Source organism: Lissotriton helveticus, chromosome 1_1, assembly GCF_964261635.1.
Source record: "Lissotriton helveticus chromosome 1_1, aLisHel1.1, whole genome shotgun sequence".
NCBI classification, from domain to species: domain Eukaryota; kingdom Metazoa; phylum Chordata; class Amphibia; order Caudata; family Salamandridae; genus Lissotriton; species Lissotriton helveticus.
The window spans coordinates 1,742,194,316-1,742,214,503 of record NC_136057.1 but is presented as its reverse complement, the minus strand read 5'-3'; the positions used below and the strand labels follow the sequence as shown (position 1 = coordinate 1,742,214,503).

The window sequence follows — 20,188 nt, the reverse complement described above, 5'->3', positions numbered from 1 at the left end:
CTATCGCAAATGTGAGACCTATTGTGCCCTACTGGACGAGCTCAGCAGACAGCAATTACTACCACACACACACACCCAGAGCCACACACACCCAGAGCCACACACACCCACCCAGAGCCACAGACACACCCACCCAGAGCCACACACGCACACCCAGGAGAGCAAGCACAGCGAGGGGGCAGGGAAGCAAGCACAGCGAGGTGGCAGGTAAGCAAGCACAGCGAGGGGGCAGGGAAGCAAGCCCAGGCAGGGGCCAGGGAAGCAAGCACAGGCAGGGGGCAGGGAAGCAAGCACAGCCAGGGGGCAGGGAAGCAAGCACAGAAAGGGGGCAGGGAAGCAAGCACAGCCAGGGGGCAGGGAAGAAAGCACAGCCAGGGGGCAGGGAAGCAAGCACAGCCAGGGGGCAGGGAAGCAAGCACAGCCAGGGGGCAAGGAAGCAAGCACAGCCAGGGGGCAGGTAAGCAAGCACAGCCAGGCCACCGGAGGATTCTGGGACAGATTTAATACAGACTAAACGTATGGCTTGTCAGATACAAGCAAACTATGTGCGTTATCTTCTCTCCGAGCCTTGAGAAGTAAGGCCCCCTTGACAGGACAGCATGCCTCTGGGGACCTTTAGCTCTATTCCCCAGCCTTCCCCTAGAGGCCTGGAGCACTGCACCCACAGAAAAGGTGCAACTTGTCCCTCCTGAAAGGCACTCGAGAAATCTAAAACAGGACCAGCCTGTCCTTTGTGACCTAGAAAGACGCGCCTCGGGACTACAGCTGCCGGACCCTTGTGGCTTCTTCCTTATGGGGGACTGGGGCTGTGAGTCTCTAGCGCCACCTACAGTTCTAAAAACACTTAGGTTAGCTCCTTAAGACTTGACTTTATCCACCAGGACAGTGTTTCCGACCCGTGCCTTTCTGCTGTAAATCGTTATCAGAATCAAAACTACAGCACCCAAAATGCACTAGGTACGATCGAAAATGACAGCGCAATCTTCACATCTTACGGCCCTAGCCCATGAGTGCCGTGCTCAACTACATTATTTTATTTGGACTTTGATGTATCCAGTACTGCTTACGTCATCTAGACTAACAATATACAGCCGGTGAATTCATTTTGCTCTCCTATGAAGTTTTTCAGGCACAAATTGCGTGACCCAGAGTACATTCAAAATTCATATGGAATTTGCCTACACGTTGCAGTCAAAAGGAACAGGTGGGATTTTATAAGAAAACTTTCATCTTCGGGTTTTTCACAGACCTACAGATGTATGAAACCAAGATTTGTATAACATGGAGCTTCCAACAGTTTGGCCTTTGCTTTGAATCTTCCAATGGGTGTTGTGCGCCTGCTACTTAGTCTCTGGTGCTACATTTCTCAAGACCTACTACAGCCAGCATATACGGTTGTCGTTCATGTCCGGGTGTTGGTTTGAGTCAGGCCTTTGTTTGGCCATGTGACGCAGGCTGGGCGGAGAACTAGAGTGGTGGGAGGGGGGGGGTGGGGCTACAAGCCGTGAATACTGATGCAGTTCGGTGGGGGGGAGGGTCAGAGGTGTTTGACCTCAAGCTTGCAGTACGTGCAGGATGTGACCAGCCCCTCAATTTGGAAACAAACTGCTATCGCCACACTGCAGCTATGAAGTTGTGATGATACTACACCATAAAAGGGGCTTTGGGTGCGTTCAGATAAAAAAGGACAGTAAAAAGAAGAGTAACTTGACAAATTAATTGTTTGGTTACTGTTTCGCTGGCCAAAAAAATAATGCAACTCCTCCATGGGGTTTGATGATATGCAAGGTTACAATATGATTCAATGCCATCGATGACGTACTGCGCCAGCCCTTGGGATGCACTTAACAACTGCAGGCGCTGTGGGACTTTTAGTCTTGGTTCTCTTCGACGAATTTACTCACATCAACGCAATGATTTGTTTAAAAAAACGTCATGACAGGGATAATTTGTACCGTAGCTTTACTTTTACTGTGCATGGCACGTCCGGATTGAGCCTCGGTACTTTAAATTGTAACAGTGCAGATTAAGATATATAAAAACAATTATTTGCTCAAGCTAACGGGAACACGGACAGCGGGAGGGGGGGCGGGAACGGGCACACGGACAGTGGGAGGGGGGGGGCGGAAACGGGATAAAAAAAAATTGTGAAAATGCCGATTACCTGCAAGGAAAGTGAAATCGCGCAGCCCACCCCTGCTCGGAGTAGGGAGCGGGTCGGGTCTGCGTCCTCACAGGGAGAGCGAGCAGGCTGGTGTGACGAAGGATGCCGAGACAAAAAAAAAAGCACCGCCCACCGCCGCATGACTTGGGCAAAAAGAGAAAAATTCTACGGAACGCCCACCAATCGCCTCGAACAATGACGGACAGATGTCTGTTCCAATGGCTAGCCTCCATTTATGGAGCTAGCCAATGGAACAGAGAGGCGGAACAAAGCCACACAGTGTAAAGACATAAGATTTCACCCTGCGCGAAAGGCTGCTGCGCAGCTTTCGACAGGCGAAACCTAAAAAGATGACACACCAGGAAGAAGTAGGGAGAAATAGTGGAGAGTGGGGTAGGCAGTGGAAAGTAAATGCTGTTGAGCGGCGACAATAACAGGGTTTGGGGTGGGGGAGCAATAGAGGGAGCTGAGGAGCTTAAATTAATGAAAAAGTGAACTGTGTTTTTAAAAAAAAGACAGAAACAAAAAGCCCAGCGGGTAAAGGGGTGGGAAGGAAGCAATGGGCAAGATTCAACACGAAGAAAGCAAGGTGACAGAGGGATGCAAGGAGAAAGCAGAGTAAGAAAATAAATCCACTGTCATGGAGTGCTAAAGGCAAAAGTAACAAGCATTGGCAACGGCACTAGGGTTTCTATTTGTAACCTTCTGCCTTCGGCAATACCTTTGAAGACATTGTACCGCTACAACAAAATGCTGTGCAGTATGACCAAAATAAAAAAAGGTGCAATAGCGCAGCTGTAGCAGATGCTTCATTTTTTAGGCAACAGCCTACAAAATGAAGCGTGTACCAGTTTTGCTTCTTTACCAAGCCTAGTTGGATTGGTAAATAAAATAAATGAAAAAAAAGAAGTAGCAGAAAAGCACTTTTTTTTAGGCAGAGGGGCAGGCAACAATTTGCTGCCTGGTCCTTCCACCTGCCCCACAAGATAAATAACAAAAAAAAGACTGTGGGCATGGGGGCAATGGATTTGCAAATTGGATGAATCAGCACATGTGGGAGAGCTACGCGATATTGGCGAAGCACACGGGTGAGCTAGCAACACTGTGTGGGATAGAAAGGAAGTTTGATGGGGAGAAGCACGAGAGAGCGAAAGCTGGTAATACGAGGCAGATCGCAACACGGAGGGTGGGAACATGTATTTGACATGGGGGAGAAGCACATGAGGGAGAGAGCTGGGAAACACATGCACTCTCAAGGAGTGGTTAATCACAAAGAAAAATGCAGTTCCCTATAAGCGAACAATGGAAGATTAGGAGCCAGCCAGTCAGAGAGAAGGCAAAGCGGCAATGCACCAGGGGAGGGACATACACAAAATGGACAAGCTGGAACAAGGAAAACCATTGGATAAGAAACAAATAAACGAGAGGGACAATAAAACCCACCAATGGTAGGTATGGTGGGGCGGTGGCTATACTCCCCTGTACTTTCTTAGTAAGCCCACAATATTTTTTCTTTCCACCCTGACAGTTTGACAGCTAGGCTTGACCTAAAAAATAGTTCACTGAACATGAGGAGTAGATGGATACAAGTCATCCAATCAAAAGGATGGTAAAGAACAGTTACTTCAAAAAAAAGGAAAGAAAGCTACTGAACAAAACGCAAGTAAAGAGTGACAAATACGCCAAGCAATAGTAAGCCATGCACTTGCCCAAAGTTCAGTATAACTATAAGTATTTTCCACAATAAATCTTTATCAACACAGAAATCACTGATGTACATTTATTCTTACATTAAATTTTGAAAAGTTTTCTCTCAGCTCCTTGCGTTAATTTTGTCTCTGGTATTACAAATCTCGCACCACGCTCGTGAATCACACAAACTTACGCTTATCAAAGAAAGCTCATCTTTTCATTTCTACATAAACTCCCCAGCCCAGTGCATAGAGAAGCTTATCATAACCCCCATCATCCGCTAAGAACTGAGGCAACGTCACAAAACCTGACTTACAAACCATCCTCTTGTTTGAAAAACACCTATGGGATGCAGGGTAAAATGAAATTAACAATGTGTCTGACAGAAAAGGGTGGCGCCTCTCTGAGATCTACGCTGTCCTAATGCAATCTTTAAACTGTTTGCATATGAAGAAACCGCCGGGATTAAAGAAGTACTTCAGGTATACTGTAGATTTTATTATGTGAAATTATGATGCAAGACAATCTATTTTTCTAGTTGTGCATAAAAAGGCCACCTTGGTAAACACAATCCTGGCCCAGTACGTGAATTATTGCAGGAATGCACCTTGTCAGGAACTTCGTGACAAGGTTTCTGTTCCCTTGACCAATGGGGACTAACTCTCCTCGCATTGGGATTGTGCATGGATACAACAGCCCAGATAGCAATGCCTTGTCAAGAAAAGAACAGCATTGGCAAAAAGCCAATAAATCTCGCCTATGACTTAAAAAACATGGGCAAAGTGAAACAGTGGAGCTATCTGGCTTTGCCAATGCTTTTTCCACATGGCTGAAATTTAAAAAAAAAAGCACTATGACGCGGCCAGCGTTGACTGCATCTTAGAGCTTTATTTGTTTTTACTTTCAGCCACACTGCTGTAAAACATGTCTAAAAAACAATGACACAGCCAATGGATTTCAAATAGGCGACACCTTGTGACTTTGCCAATGCTTGTTAGAAAGAGCTGGTATTGCACACAGTGCTATCACCGTTTTGAATCATCAGCTTTGGTGAAACATTTAATCTATTTGCGTTCCGCTGACTAAATTCACACGGGCTTCTGAAGGAGCGTGCACGGTTGCACGCACTTCCTGGAAGCATTTCATAAAATTAAGTTCTACATGATTTCATAGTTGAAGACGTCAGCGGAAGTGGCCGATCATTTGCCTATCTTTGCTGCTCCCCACTTCCCTGTAATCACATCTTGCATCGAAGTACATTTTCGTAACTGTCACGGAGCCTTCGCTACTGCCGTGAGGCCTCTTCGTTACCACAGTCCGGGGTCTGTTCCGTATGCGGTTCTCTGAGCCTCTGAGTCATCATTTAATCTTTGTGCTCAGGGCACCTCTCCTGTCGCGTAACAGCAGCAAAAAACATCTTGCCCGAGGTCATACTGAGTTTTCCACTGATCATGGCCAAGATCATACAGTGTCCGCGAGAAGATGGTGGGTGGTAGAGCTTTCCCTGCCTAAGGCCGTACCAAGCGTTAGAGGGAAGCTGGTGGGTAGTGGGTCATCTGCCCACGCTCATAGCGGCTCCAAGTCGTTAGTGGGACAAGGGTCTGTAGTAGGAGAAGCGTGGCTCAGTGGTTAGAGGCGGCAGACCCGGAAGCTGAGATCGGCCGTGGACCAGGGTTCGATTCCCCGCCTCGGCGGGACTCGGGCTCAAAAATTCCACGGACTCAACAATTCTCGCTTCGGTGCCTACTCGACTCACGGGATCACACTCTGCGACTCTGGGCAATAGCTTGCTTAATCTCCACTACGGCCCCTCGTGGCGGGATGCCTGGCTTTCACCTTGTGGATACCCTGCCGGGGTATCTCACAGGGGAATACCAGGACGGGTTCCCTAAGCAAGCGCCTTGATGCCTTCGGGTGATACGTGCGCTATATAAGTCGCAATACATAGCCCAACTAATACATCTTTGGGCTATTTCATTAACAAACATCAAAGAAAAAACCATAAGGTCAATATTAATTAAACCCTCTATATGGTACCACTCTTTCTTTAGGCTCATGGGAGACTTTGCAAAAATTCATATATCTGCAACAAATGATAAACATTTCTTTCAAATGAGTTCCTTGTGAACAATTGTTTCTAGCTGACTAACATCTTAGTCAAGCGCGTAGAAACACCATGTCACCAGATGATTTGCAGATGTAATATATGTACCAATATTGATATATGCTCTTCGTGTTTCATAAAGATATAGCTACCACCTGAGAGATAGCGATTTATATTTTTTTACCTAGCAGTCACTGTTATTGGATATATAACCATTAGGCATGTGCGCAGCCTCGTGCTGACAGTGAACAATACAATGTCAAAAACTGGGTGGACAAAGTAAAACAAACAAATCTAAACAGCACAACATTGAACATTACCCAATATTGCGAAGTAGCCGCTAGCTCACACACACCACTCATTTTTTAAGCGAGAACGTTTAATAAAAAAGAAACAACTTTATGTACATACCAGTTAGTTAGACACAACACCCGAGAGGACTTAGGACTTACACAGAGGACAGCAGGAATCCTCATGCAGAATCTTCCTTGTTGGTTAGCCTAAGAAACATGGCCCCTAAGGGGAGAGGATGTAGCCTTACGGCTAGAGCGGTCAACATCGAAGCTGGGGATGGGAACTGGGTTTGAGTCTCGGCAACGACGTTCAACATCCTGTGATTCTGGGCAAATCACTTAATCTCCCTGTGCCTAACAAAAATGAATGTGTCCTTATGTAATGAAACTGGTGCTTTGTAAAGCGCTCAAATATATGTTATCTTCGGGTCTAGTTCACGCTATATAAAACTCAAAAAATAAAATGCCATATATTTTTTACCAATGTGCAAACTGCTGGTCATTCGCCAGGGCAAAGGGGCATTTTAATGGTCACTGTCTCTGGAATCACCTATTTGGTTGGCAAAATAAATAGAGACATTAATCAGGCAGGAACGAGCCCAGGGTCTTTATTTAGCACAGCTTTGAAAAATTAATCCAGTCACAGGTCTGGGATTCTTGACCCAGAATAAACAAGGTATAGTACGTATTTGACAGTCCCATCTGTCACCGGGCCAACCAGGCAAATCCCTGCAAGGGATCGGAGGGGCCTGGGTCCGATGGACAGCCGGCCAGGGGGCCAAGGGTCAGCACCTGTCCAGACTGAAGCCAACTGCCTTGTAATCTCAATCCTAATCACATCTTCTAAACCCTCCTCTCCCGGGGCCTCACAAGCCAATCACTGACAAGAACGACAATGTATACAAACTGCACCCTCTCGATGCACCAGGCACCTCACTCCGATGCACATCCTTTGATTCGACCCCACCCTAGTGCCCGAGCCTAACCCCAGCGCCCTCTGCCACTGCATCACTGTGAACCACATATGTGTCTCACTCCAGACTTGCATCGCCCTCTGCTATTCTAGTGCCAGAGCACATACACCCCTCTATCAGTGCACCCCATCCTATTCACATCCGCCAAACCGCTCCCCGCCACTAATGGGGCATCCCGCACACCCCGCAGCAAGAGTTGGAATGGATCAACCCAGTCCCTCCTGAAGCAACAGGCAGCTCTATCACCGATCCTGCCCTACAGCACTCGGTGATGTAAATGGTACATATAGAAGTGCAGGTGCTCACTATTTGGAGTAGCCCTTTGCTTCTGAGTAAAGTGCCGGTACTCCCCCATTAAATGTATTGCAGCAGTGCCGAGAAGGGCTGGTACTCTCCCTTTCAAATTAAGATAGTAAATGTACTCAGTACCGGACAGTACCAGCCCATTTAAAGCACTGACGACCCTCTGCTGGTCCATTGCTTGGATCCACACCCAGCTCTGTCTGATCACCACAAACGTGCCCCCGGATATCCTGTGCTGCACCCTCACAGAGCACTGCTGGGGCACCCAATCCCCCGCCCCCAGTATATCCTACTCATTTAGTAATAGAAAACCCACAAAGCTCCGGCACCCCAGTTCCATCATTCAACACCGCCGCCATTTTTCGGCTCCTGTCCCCTCACGGCTCTGCCAATGCAGCTGTTTTCGCCCTCCAGCACTGGGCCCTACAGAGCGCTCCCGGGACCGCTGTCTTGCCCAGCAGCGCCCTCTGCGGCTCCTGCTGGACCCACACACGGGCTCTGGGCCGAGCTCCAGCTGGCAGAGATGCCAACTAGGCTAAGATGCAAGAGCATACGCTCGTGGGGTGGTGGGGAGGGAGCTGTAATGGCTCCTAAACTCGTATAAGCTGCTTTAGTTTCTAGTTCTGCTGATTAAGCGATTCAAATGAAGCAAATCGGATGGAAATAGACTCAGAACGGTCAACTTCGATCTGTATGTGGCAGAAGGGACGGACTGCCAGGGACCCAGGGCCTCCTGGAGTTTGACAACCAACCCTGCAATGCCAACGGGTGAATATCTGCCTATGATTTGTTTATTCAAGAAGTTTATAGAGCTACAAAACGTTGAGGTGAGAACAGAACGCTGGATTCCACATCAGATTTCATGTTAGAGTGGGTGCTAGGTTACCACTGACACAGTTGGTCTCCGGATTTAAATGTATCCATAAGGCGAGGTAATACTATAGCTCATCCATAGCAAATTGACCTGCCCTTTTCTAAGTCGTCCTTGAACGGCTAGCCACCTTTTGGCACTGGCGATGAACATAAAGAACGAGTTACTTACCTCTGGTTACCGACTTCTCTGGTAGAGACTATCTAAGTGCATATTCCTCATCTTAGAATATTCCCCGGGTCTCAGATGGGCCCTGAAAATCTTGAGCAGTATATCGCCACTCCGGTAGGTGGTGTCAGTTGACTCTGCGTCGGAAGTGATGTTCTGGTGCCTTCATAAGCGCCAATCCGGCGAGCTGACACCAGTTTCTTTTGTAACTGTTTCCTTGCCAAAAACGTACATGAAAACCAATGTATCTGTTGTGACCAATGGGCAGAATCTAGAAGGGTCTTTTGGGGCAGAGCCCAGTTTGCCGAGCGGGAAGGGTAACAGTGCCAGTGAGGAATCTGTGATTAGATAAGAGTCTCTACCAGATAAGGCGTTACTAAAGGTAAGTAACTTGTTCATCTGATAGAAACTTCTAACTGCAGAGTCCTTACCTTAGAATATATACCCCTGCAATATGTCCCTGGAGGTGGGACTGCGAACTGGCTAGACCAAAAAGACCTGGAGGACCAAACTGGCAAAATGTCCATCACACCGGACCTGGCTGTCAAGGTCTGGGCAGCAGTGTCTGGTAAATGCATGCAGAGACAACCACATGGCTGCCTGATAGATGTCCAAGACAGGGAACCCGCAAGCTAATGTAGTAGTGGCAGCCTTTGATCTGGTGCAATGGTCACACAGCCCTTCTGGTGGTTGTTTCTTCGCCAGTGCATAGCAGATTATGATACACAGTACAATCCACTGGGAAACGGTGCGCTTTTGAACAGCCTTGCGCTTCTTTGCTTCAGCAAACTCAGTAAAGAGCTGATTGCCCATCCTGTGGGGGTTTGTATGATCAATGTAAAAGGAGAGAGCTCGTTTAGGGTCTAGGTGATGGAGTCTCGACTCTTCCTTAGAAAGGTGAGGCAGGCATAGAAAGCATGCAGAATGACACTCTGACCAACATGGAAGGGGGTGACCACTTTCGAGAGGAAAAGGAAAGAGGCAAGTGTTCTGAGGACCACATTGTCTGGAAATAATGTGGTGCATTGAGGGTTTACAGAAAGAGTCTGAAGCTCGGTGACTCTCCTGGCCGATGTAACGGCCAACAGAAAAACAGTCTTGATGGTATGGAGCTGTAAAAGACAAGAATGGAGCAGCTCGAAAGCAGTACACATCAGAATCATCAACATAAGGTTTAGATCCCATTGGGGCACAAGTAAAAATATTCTGTAAACCTTTATGGAAACAAGTCACAAGCAGTGACTCAAAGAGAGTAGGTTGATCAGGCAGCCGCAGGAAGGTCGAGATGGCAGACAAACAACCTTTTACAGTGTTCAAGGGAAGGGCTTGCCGGCAAAGGAAAAACCACATAGCAAAACCTCTGACACAGGTGCCGAAAGGGGATCCACCTGGCGTGTGGAACACAATGCCACAAACTTCTCCCAACAGCAGGCGTAGATGGACTTAGTGGAAGGACCCCTGACTGGAAAGATGACATAACAGACTTCAGGAGAAAAGTCAAACACTCAACTGTTGTAGCTAAATCTCCACACATGAAGTGAACAGGTTGTTGTTGCGACAGGAGGTCTTCCTGAAGAGGCAGGGTAATCGGAGGAGCAGCACTCTAGCTCAGGTGATTTGGGTACCGCACCCTACATTCCTAGGCCAGGGCCACAAGGATGACTTGGGCCTAGTCAGTGGCAATCTTCTTGAGGACTCGGGCAGTAGTGGTATTGGCGGAAAGCCGTATGGAAGTCCTGAACTCCACTCAAGACGAAATGCATCTCAGAGGGAGAGTCACCTTGGAAACCCCAGCTCCAGTGATGACATTGCGCATTCTCGGTGGCAGCGAACACATCAAGTCAATACATGCCCCACTTTTGAATAAGAGTGCGTTCCATCTCCGGATGCAGACACAATTTGTGGTCTGCCAGGCACCTCTGACTGAGCTTGTCCACCCTGGTGTTTAAAGAGTCTGCCAGGTGCTGAACAACCAGGAAAATGGCCTGGCACTCCACCCAGTTCCAAAGAGGCAGAGTCTCTTGGCACAGGGTCCACGACTGCCATCCCGCCTTGTTTGTCACAATACCACATGGAGGTGGTATGGAAAACGTGTAATATTATATTTGGCATAAGCAGCAGCCATTGTGGCTGAGGTGTCCATTTAAGTGTCCTTCCTAATTATTTCGTCTTTTCACTTCGCCTGTGCTATCTATTTTAGTAGACTTCCTGACTATGCTAAAAGCAATATACATACTGATAGTTTGTAGCTGCCAGTACATCTGTTGTCTGTCAATCATTTACTGCTGCCATAAGCACTCCTACTCCCAAGTGGTTATTCATCTGCTCTTGTTTGCTGAAAAGTATTTAAAAAACGTGTCCTTCCTATTTATGTTCATATGCTTGCACTGCAGAAAACCTGTATAAAAGCCCTGTGTTATGTGACTTTAGTGTACTACCTCCTCCAGCACATGAGAGTGCTGTGTGGACGTGGTCCCACTCATGAGTGATTAATAAACTTGTTATTTATTCCTTCTCCAGTGCTGATCTCTACTTTTTGGTTTTTGAACCTGTGGACAAAAGGGTGACCCTGCACCAGTGTACCCCTAAAAAAGGGGTACATTTCCACAGTGGTGTTGTCAGTGGACACCTGAACCAACCTCCCTTTGATGGTCGGTAGGAAGGCTTTCGGTGCCAGATAGATACCTCTCAACTCCTACAGCCTGATGTGGAGCATGGATTCCACTAGAGACCAGAGTCCTCTGATCTACACCTCTCGCAGGTGGCCATCATAAACCAGAAGTGAAGCATCTGTTACCACTGTGAGATCTGGATGGGGAAAGAAGAGGGTTCCGCCACTTACCCATTCCTGTACCAGGTTGGGGAGAATCCCCTGATGCTGAACCCACTGGGACTTCAGGTCCCACCGCAGAGCCCACATATGCCAATGGGCATGTTTTACCAGCAGGTTGCAGGAGACCATGAGGCCCAGCAGTCTCAGAGTCAGTCTCACCGAAATCCAGGATAGAGGCTGAAACATTGGTATGATAGCCTGAGTATCCTGGACTAGCCACTCCAGTGTATTCTGTCCAGAAGTGTTTTGTATACTTATTGTGTTGCCCTAAGTGGGACGTGTATGCCCAGAAGGGGGCCCGTGGACACTGCGTCACTGGAACCAAGCTGTAGCCAGCTGATGACCCCATAACTGGGGTGAAACCGTTCCTGGGTTGCTGGTGTTCCGGTTCAGGCAGGACCTGGCTTGGCAGTTCAGGCTGGACTGTTCCTAATGGAACTGGGTCAAGAATGATTTGCATATAGCTGAGTCCAAACTGAGGCGGCATGGTGTGCAAAATACTAATAGAGTGTGATGCCGTCTGGGTGATTACCAGTGGCTAAGACTAATTCAAACATTCCATCCATCACTGTTTTGTATACCCTTTCTTTATACTGATCAGATGGTTCTCAATGTATCTCGAAAACCAAGGGAGAGAGGACAACCACCAGGGAAATAAAACACAAAAGGCTCCCACCTCTTCGGGTCTATCAGACAAAGAAATCAACAGAGGGTCCTGCTGAGCCGATAACAAGGGTCCTAAATGGAGGTGTGGGGCATACTTATTCATAAAATAACAGGGCCATGGCCTTTGAGGGGTATATCTGTTGCACACAAGCGCTGGGTATGCTTTGCACCACAAAGGCAATTCAAAGCCCAGAAGTCGCATTCACTGGCTAGGTGTCTATGGCTGCACCATGGGAGGGATGATAAAACATCAACTGTAGTCATTTGATCATCTTGAGGTAGGCGAGGGTACATATTTTTGATATACACTTAACTGTTAAAAACTGGCACTTAATTCAACTGTCAAGTATTTTTACTTCTAAACAGAGCCGATTCAGGGACAAGCAATAATTGGCGGTTGGCTGTGCTACTACCTGCATGTGGCCCTAGAATGTATTTCAAAACTGTGGCCCATTTGCTTTGAGAAGGTAGCCTAATAGCACCTCGCCAAAGATGGTTGGGGGACGAAGACACTGCCAGTGCAAATCCTTGTCAAGTCCAACATTGGAGTTCAGTTCAGGGGGTTTCAGTCAACTCAATATCAATTGCAATCAAGCAGATCTTAGAGATAGTTATATAAAGTGGCCTCTACAGTACCAATTCACATGGATCCGTGGTGACCTGATGCTAGAATGAGACTAGTGAGCTCGCTCTGGGCACCCGGGTCCTAAGCCTCCTGCCGAACTGGTCAGAAGAAAACGTTTTTATGTGTAGATAGCTTGGCCATGCCAGCACCCACCAGAGCAGAGCTGCTCCAACTCCACATAAACATCAACCTCTATCAATGCCTATAACTGGCAATGTCCTATATCAAAGGAGATATAAAGACCAAAATCATGGGCTTCAGGAAAAAAAGATAAAAGAACAGTTTCAAATTCCTTCTTGCTGTACAGAATCCGAAGACATCGCAGACTTCACTTTCTTGAGGCTCGGCATAAATGTATCTGAAAGTTTATCTAGCTAACACGTTAAAAAAACCTCCTTGTGTATTCTACTCTATCATGAAACTAATTTTGCACTTTAATCCACGTTATGTCACTATCTAATATAAGAGTCATTTTATACAGCACTTTGTACCACACTTTTGCTTTGTCAAAGCACTGATATATTAACCAGTTTCACCGTAATCATTTTGTTCGCAATGACAGTACATATGGCTAAGCTTGTCCTGCTCTGACATCAAGATCTCAGCAGATTTCGGACACAAAGGTTTAACTCCCTGATCTATGTTGCTGGATAATGCAAACATGATTTGGCATTATTAAAGCCCCAATACTCTTGGAACTAATGAGCTTATTTACAAGCCGATTGCGCCACCGGTACGTCACTTTTTCCCATATAAAAAGGAACGCACTGGCGGCACAAGGGGCTTGCAAATAAACCCCTAAGCGTGGGTTGCTATTCTTATTACGGGTATGGTGAGCTCTCAATCCCCCCTCCTGGCTGGAAATCAACATCATTTTCATGTAAATCCAATTAATACAACTTTCACATTTGTTTTCAATAACTTCATTTTATACTTCAGTGGAGGCATTTACCTACCTTCAAAGACCATTAGTGGCCTTTAGAGATTATGGGTCAGATTTACAAGAAACTGACTCATCTCAACAGATGCGTCAGTTTGCCTGCGCCTCCATGTGAGACTCTTCCGCCACCATGGATGTGCCATATTTACAATACGGCACACCATGGTGCATGGATTGACAGATGCGTCCCAAATTGGAACGCATCTGTTGCCGCAAAGGTCGCGCATTGCTGGAGTCCTGTTGCAAGCATGAGGCAACTCCAGCAATGCACAGGGAGGCCTATTACCAATACACTGCGTCACTCCTTATGCCTGCTCTAAACAGGCATAGGGTTTTGACACAGTAGCGTCCTAGAACTGGCGCACTGAAATCTTGTAGATTTGACTGCGTCACTTATACAAGGCTATTTTGCACTGGAACGCCCACCCTGCATACATTATACCTGATGCAGGTATAATTTGACGCAGGTGCGTAACATTGTTAATGGGCCACAACGTTGCGCATTGTGTATGCCGCCGCCGAGTCACAAACACAGACACAACGGGGGTGTAAAAGTGTCACAAGCGGCTTGTAAATCTGCCCTAATATGTTGTCAAAGGGGTTGAGGTACTTCACTTAGAACAAACGTCTGACAGTAATGGACCACAGTCTTTTAAATACCCTAAACAACTACAAATATGTGTGTTACATCCCACACATTTACATTTGGGGAATGAGGAGATATAGTGATTAACTTAAAATCACACAATTTTCGATCAGATTTCAAAGCAGATTAAAATCCAGGTTGCGCTGATTCGTTTCATTATCAGAGTCTGAAACCCATGAAATCGCTTTCTTTTGTCAATACATTTAAAATACCCACAAAAGAGGACTTGTAGTAAAAATGCTCAAACACAGATAACAAGCCTACGCATTCACAATGCTGGCCTCCTCTTGCTGCGCCCTGGACTGCAAGGATTGTTGCTATGCCTTGCGCTTTGCTGTTTCAATCGCAATAAAAGGCCAAGGTAAGCAAGTTGCGGAACTTGGCTCTTTTTAGCAGCACTTGAGAAATTTTATACAACATTTGACTTCGAGAAATATTGACCTGAATGCGATGCAAGTCATAAAATCAGGATAGTTTACCAATTGGGGGCCTTCTGAGCTTTATTATCCATTCAGCTTCAACATCATCAGCGAGGACACCCTCTGCTTGACAAGGCATTCTGCCAGATCTTGGGGTTCACGATGTGTGTTCCTGATGTAATGGCTCACTTTGAATTCAAAATAAACTCAACATGGTCAATCAAAGCCTCGCTCGATTTAAAACATGGCGCCCAGCCATCTCTCCAGGCTTCTCAGAGAAGAAAATGAGGTTCAGAATGGTCAGATGGGCTTGTCTCCTCAGATGAGCAGGCTTAAGGCTTGGCTTCTCATAGGAAAACACGGCCAGGAGTACTTTGGTATGCAGCACAAGCGGGGGTACTCCCAGAGGTGCCCATAGCTGTGTACGATAAGATAAAAAGATCCAGCATTCCTATTGTGGAAGGTACGTCATTTCCGAAGACCAGTATATTGGGAGCTTTGTTTTGGAGCCATGAAATGTTTTGTTACTTAATTATGTATTCTGATATTTTTAGGTCTTGCCTGAGACAACGGTCGCTTGTAAGATTTTTTAGCAACAGTCACAAGTATTTGCAATGCAATAGGTCTCGCAAGAATTTAAGCTATTGGCATTGTAAACGACAATGTCTTTTATTTATGTATTTTGTAAACCAACACATATATAAAAGGTATAGTCATTTCTAATGCCAATAGCTTAAACTCTCGGAAATATGAGACCACTTTAATGGTGGCCGCGCCCCTTTCCTTAGATGCTGCTCGCTGTATTCAGGTTGCAGTGAGCCATGTCTAAAAAAAGGGGGGTGCCTAACATTAAAGTGAAAGCACATGTCTAAAGAAAGGGGTACAGCTACCATTAAAGTGAAAACAAATGTTTTTTTTTGGTAAGAGCGCCCCATGCCGTGCTTTCAGTAAATGGCGGCAGCACCTCTTTGTTTAGGCGTGGCTCGCTGTAATCAAAATACGGCAAGCAGCGTCTAAAGAAAGGGGCGTGGCCACTATTAAACTGAAAGCATGTTATGGGGAGCTTTCAATCCCAAAAAAAAGGGTGTTGTATTGCAGCTGCTAAAGTTAATCAGCTGCAGCGAGACAGCCAGGGAGACAGACGGCAGCTGCCCTTTTCATGAATAGAAAGACGCGACCTGCTCTTTGGGACGCGAGGAGCGATCCCTGTGTTTACACCTGACCCGATGACGTGTACCCCGCACTAAGGAACACTGTCCAAAAATTATAGGAGCTTACCAAGGCCCACTAACAGACGGTACAGACGGCGACCGTCCTTCGATGCTCTCTTACCACTGTCCTGACGAAGACCCCAACATGAGGCCCGAATAACCCTTTAGAGTACATGGGGGTCGAAACGTAGAACTACGCCAATCCGACACACCATAGGAATTAAAAAAGGAATTGATTTATACCTATGTGTGATGTAATTTGGGAACCTTGTTGCATGAATTTGAATGTAAAGGCGTTTCAGATTTTAACGCGATGTTCTTAAAAAGTCACAGCACCTTTACCGAGTCCCTCACTACTTTTTCACTCCCTTTCCCTTCTTCACAGAGAGCACTTTGAATGTAATGACCTTACAATTGCATTGAAGTATTCTATATGCACGTGATGAAACTGTTGCAAAAAATTGAAAAAATTGAAATAATAATCTTGCATAAATAAATGCCACTTGAGGTTTTGAATAATGCAAACTTCTTTAAAAATTTCCTTTTCATTTGGTATAAAGTTTGTGGTGATTGTCTACAAAAACAAATATTGAAGTGATTCCTGTCACCAATAAGACCACAACTCGGACCCATTCCTTTTTTTGTAATGCTTTATGGACCCAGGTCCCCGAGTTTTTAAGGGCCCACCCCTTTATTACTCATGATGCTAAAGTTAAAGCGGATCGCTCTGAAAACTTACATAAATAAAGATGCGTGGCCGTCATAGTTACAGCGGACTATGCTGGCAAATTAAATAAAGAAGCGCAGCCGCTATACTAAAAGCGGCTCGTGCTACCAAAATAAATAAATAAAGAAGCGCGGCCGCTATAGTTATATTGGACAGCCATTCCTAATTCAAATATAAAAACGGGCAGCGGGCAGCGTTGTAGGAAAGCACGTCGTGGGTGGAATAGGAGAAAATCATTTAAGAAAATAGTGTTCACAGACTAGACAAAGCAGACTGTGTAAAAACACAAGTAAAAAGTTCAGTCCTCATGGGATGTTACAAATTCAGACAAGGCGATACCAAGGAGGGACTACTAAACCTATTCATGAATGAAAAGCAAAGACTTAGAAAGAACAGTAACAGGAGCCAATGGAAAAGATGGGCGGGAAATGGGTATAGCTTCAAGTCCATACCTGAATACAGCATGCTAGCAGAGCAGCGCATGCGCTGCCCAGGCTCGACCTAAAAAGGGCTTTGAGCCCCCCAATTACAGCAATGGTTAGCTTTACTGCCCTTATTACTTTTCCTTTCATTGGTCCGCAGCAGCTGGATTTATTTTGCCGGTCTCGCTACAGATTGCTTAAGAAGGATTTTGGTATCACCACCTTGGATTCGACACACACACACCAAAGCGCTAAAGGGAAAATATTTTTTTACAATTATTTGATTTGTAGTTCTGCTGCTCACGTGTGCTCATCTGATAAGGAATGGCCTTCCCAGCTCCATTTGAAACATTCATTATTTTCTTTTAGACAGGAAGTAAACAAAAACGTTATTATTTTAGTTGTGTTCTGACTGCATTAGGTTTTGGATGCCTCTCTTAGTCTAATAAACCTGCTTTATGTATTACCCTCTGGCTCGGAGGACTCCAAGATTCTGGCTACAAGAGCCACCCATAGGCTAAAGGCAGAGTTGTTGAAAGCATCTCTAGAAAGGTGCCTTTTTTAGTCGAGTATGGCAAGTCTGTCTTCTTGAGATGCACCCTGATAATTCTGTACAGCCCGAGTTTATGAAAGATTAACATTGACAGATTTTCCGAGCAGGATAACTCAGGTCTGTATCATAGACATAAATGAAGCATCAATATTTAGAAATCGAGTATGACTGATAGTCTTGATGCCGCCTTACCTCTGGTCAGCGGGATTATGAGGTGCTTTCCGGGTTTACATGACGTCGTGCTCTAAGTGGCATGTTCGTTGTGTCTGATTTCTGTTCCACTCTCGTTTGATTCCAGTTACATTACAATAGAAGTCACTAGGTAAACAGTCTTCAATTCATATGGTGATGAAACTACGATCTGGATCAAACCGTGCCTAGTTGAAGAGTTTGACACGTTTACTGACACTTAAAGGTTGTACCACCTTCTTCCTTCAGGCAAGTCAGTTATGTATTTTCATTGTCTATTAGTATTTAAATTTGCGTCTGCCCAGACTTTATCATGCTCATTTTATAAAGATTAATTTCTTGATTAGCGACCCAGCCAATAAACAAGATAGTGGCTAGTGGTTAGAAACAGGCTGTTATGACTTTATATACAAATATTGTTTTTAAATACCCCATCATATTCTAAGAAGATATTTCAGATTTAATTTTCCTAAGTACTTCTTCAGTTCTTTACTAGTCATTTACTTTGCCATCTAAGTCAAATAAGCATTGATGGAGCCAATCATTCGGGCATTGTGTTATATCGGACGTAGTATATTCGGGATGAAGATATCATGCACACCAATGCAATGTTGAGCAAAGGTTGCCTGGGCAACACCAGACCAGAAGGAAGTAAAAGCACACGTCATACTAGCCACTCTTCATACACCTCTGCAGTGGTGCACGTGTACCGTCCCAGGCATGTTTACTTGCTGCTAAGTGTTGGTTGGCTTTCTCTTCTATCTCATTTGCTTGCTTCTTATTCAGTGGCTTTCTTGCGTTCACCCCATCGAGAATAGCTTTTTTACCATCCTTTTTATTGGATGACTTTCGCCGCTTACATTTAGGGAACTACTGCTCTACTTTTTAGGTCTCATCTGAAACAGCACATGCACTGTCACTTGTGAGACATATTGTTTGCTTACAACGGACCGAATGCCCACCCACGGCTTATCATTGGCTGGCTTCATAGTCTCTCATTTGCATGCTTCACATTTATTAGTGCGTGCGGCCTTCATTTCCACTTTGTGTGTCTATCTTCCAGTGCAGCATGGACGCTTTACTTGTGTCCTTCCACTGCTTTCTTTCTGGGCACAACTATTTTCTTTTTGTTTGAGCGGTTGACTAGAGTGCATGTCTTTTCCAGCTGTCTCCCGCATGTACTCTTTCTCCTCCGCCGCGGTTGTGTTGATATTGCCATACCTGCGTGCTTCTCGCACACCCTTGCTTGTGCTTATACTCCTCCCGCAGTACTTTTTAGCTAATGTGGTTTTCCCCCCCCAATTCCACACTGCACACACTCATCCATTTGTTCCCGACCCACCCGCGCCCTCGATCTTTCTCCCACCAGCAGGCTCTGTGTTGCTTCTCCCCAACCCTGCCCTCACTGCTGATTCCCCTACTTGCGTCTCCTGTGTTGCTTGACCTCCTACCCCCCACCCAACATCTTGCTTGACCCCCACCCACCCTCTGTTTTGATTTCCCTTCCATTCGTGTTGTTCCCCCACCCAGGCACCTTTTGTTTTCCCTCTATACAACTCGGATCAGCAAGCAAAATGAGAAAAAAGCAATTGTCATTTTGTCGTTGAGGTATGCGAACATCTAGAAAATGACGACTAGTCGTGTTCTAGGTTTTTTTTTTTAAGCCATGCTGTCCTACATCCCCGAAAAAAGTCAATACCCCCCCCCCTAAAGGCAAGCCCTATTGGCTTTGCCAATGCTTGTTAGTATGGTATCCGTTAAAGTGGAGAAAGGAAGTAGTCAGTGCCTAGAGCTGTCTCAAAGTGTTACTCACAACGCTTCGATACAAGAGAAAGAGTGGTCGATGAGAAGTGTTAATGTTTATTCTAAATCAAAAATGGGAAAGTAGACACAAGGAGCAGAACAATGAACCATCAAAGAGACGCAGACATTATTTAATTTAGAGGAAACTGGACCTCTTAATGCTTTCAGTGTTACAACAGAACACTTTTTACATTGTTTACCAATTAAAGACAAGTACTGTTGTTTTGTAATGGTTTAAGATATCTATTTTTGAATGATTTTTTATAAACCGAAATTAAAAAAGGAAGTTTCAATTGATATACAACCCTGGCGTACTGCAGTAACCTGGGGTGTGAGCAGGTACAACCGAGAAGGCACTCTGATTTGAAACAAGCTTCTTTAAAAGCGCCTTTTCTTGCTGTTCAGCTCACATTCCAACAAGGGAAGGAAATTCGTGGTTTTGAAGCTAATGCACAGGTGTCATTAATGCCGAGTGCACAGTAATTTTCGTGTATTAAATAAAAATGGGGCCTTTCTGTCCAAGTAACACACTGTTAAATCGACTGAGATGAGCAGAAACAGAGCATAGAAAGGTGGCTATGGCAT

The 20,188-nt window shown here is 45.6% G+C and overlaps 1 protein-coding gene across 1 annotated transcript in view; it reads left to right on the top strand.

Moving 5' to 3' along the window:
* RTBDN (retbindin) overlaps positions 1 to 20,188 on the top strand; it is a 103,264-nt gene that overhangs the window by 52,573 nt on the left and 30,503 nt on the right. The window lies entirely within an intron of this gene.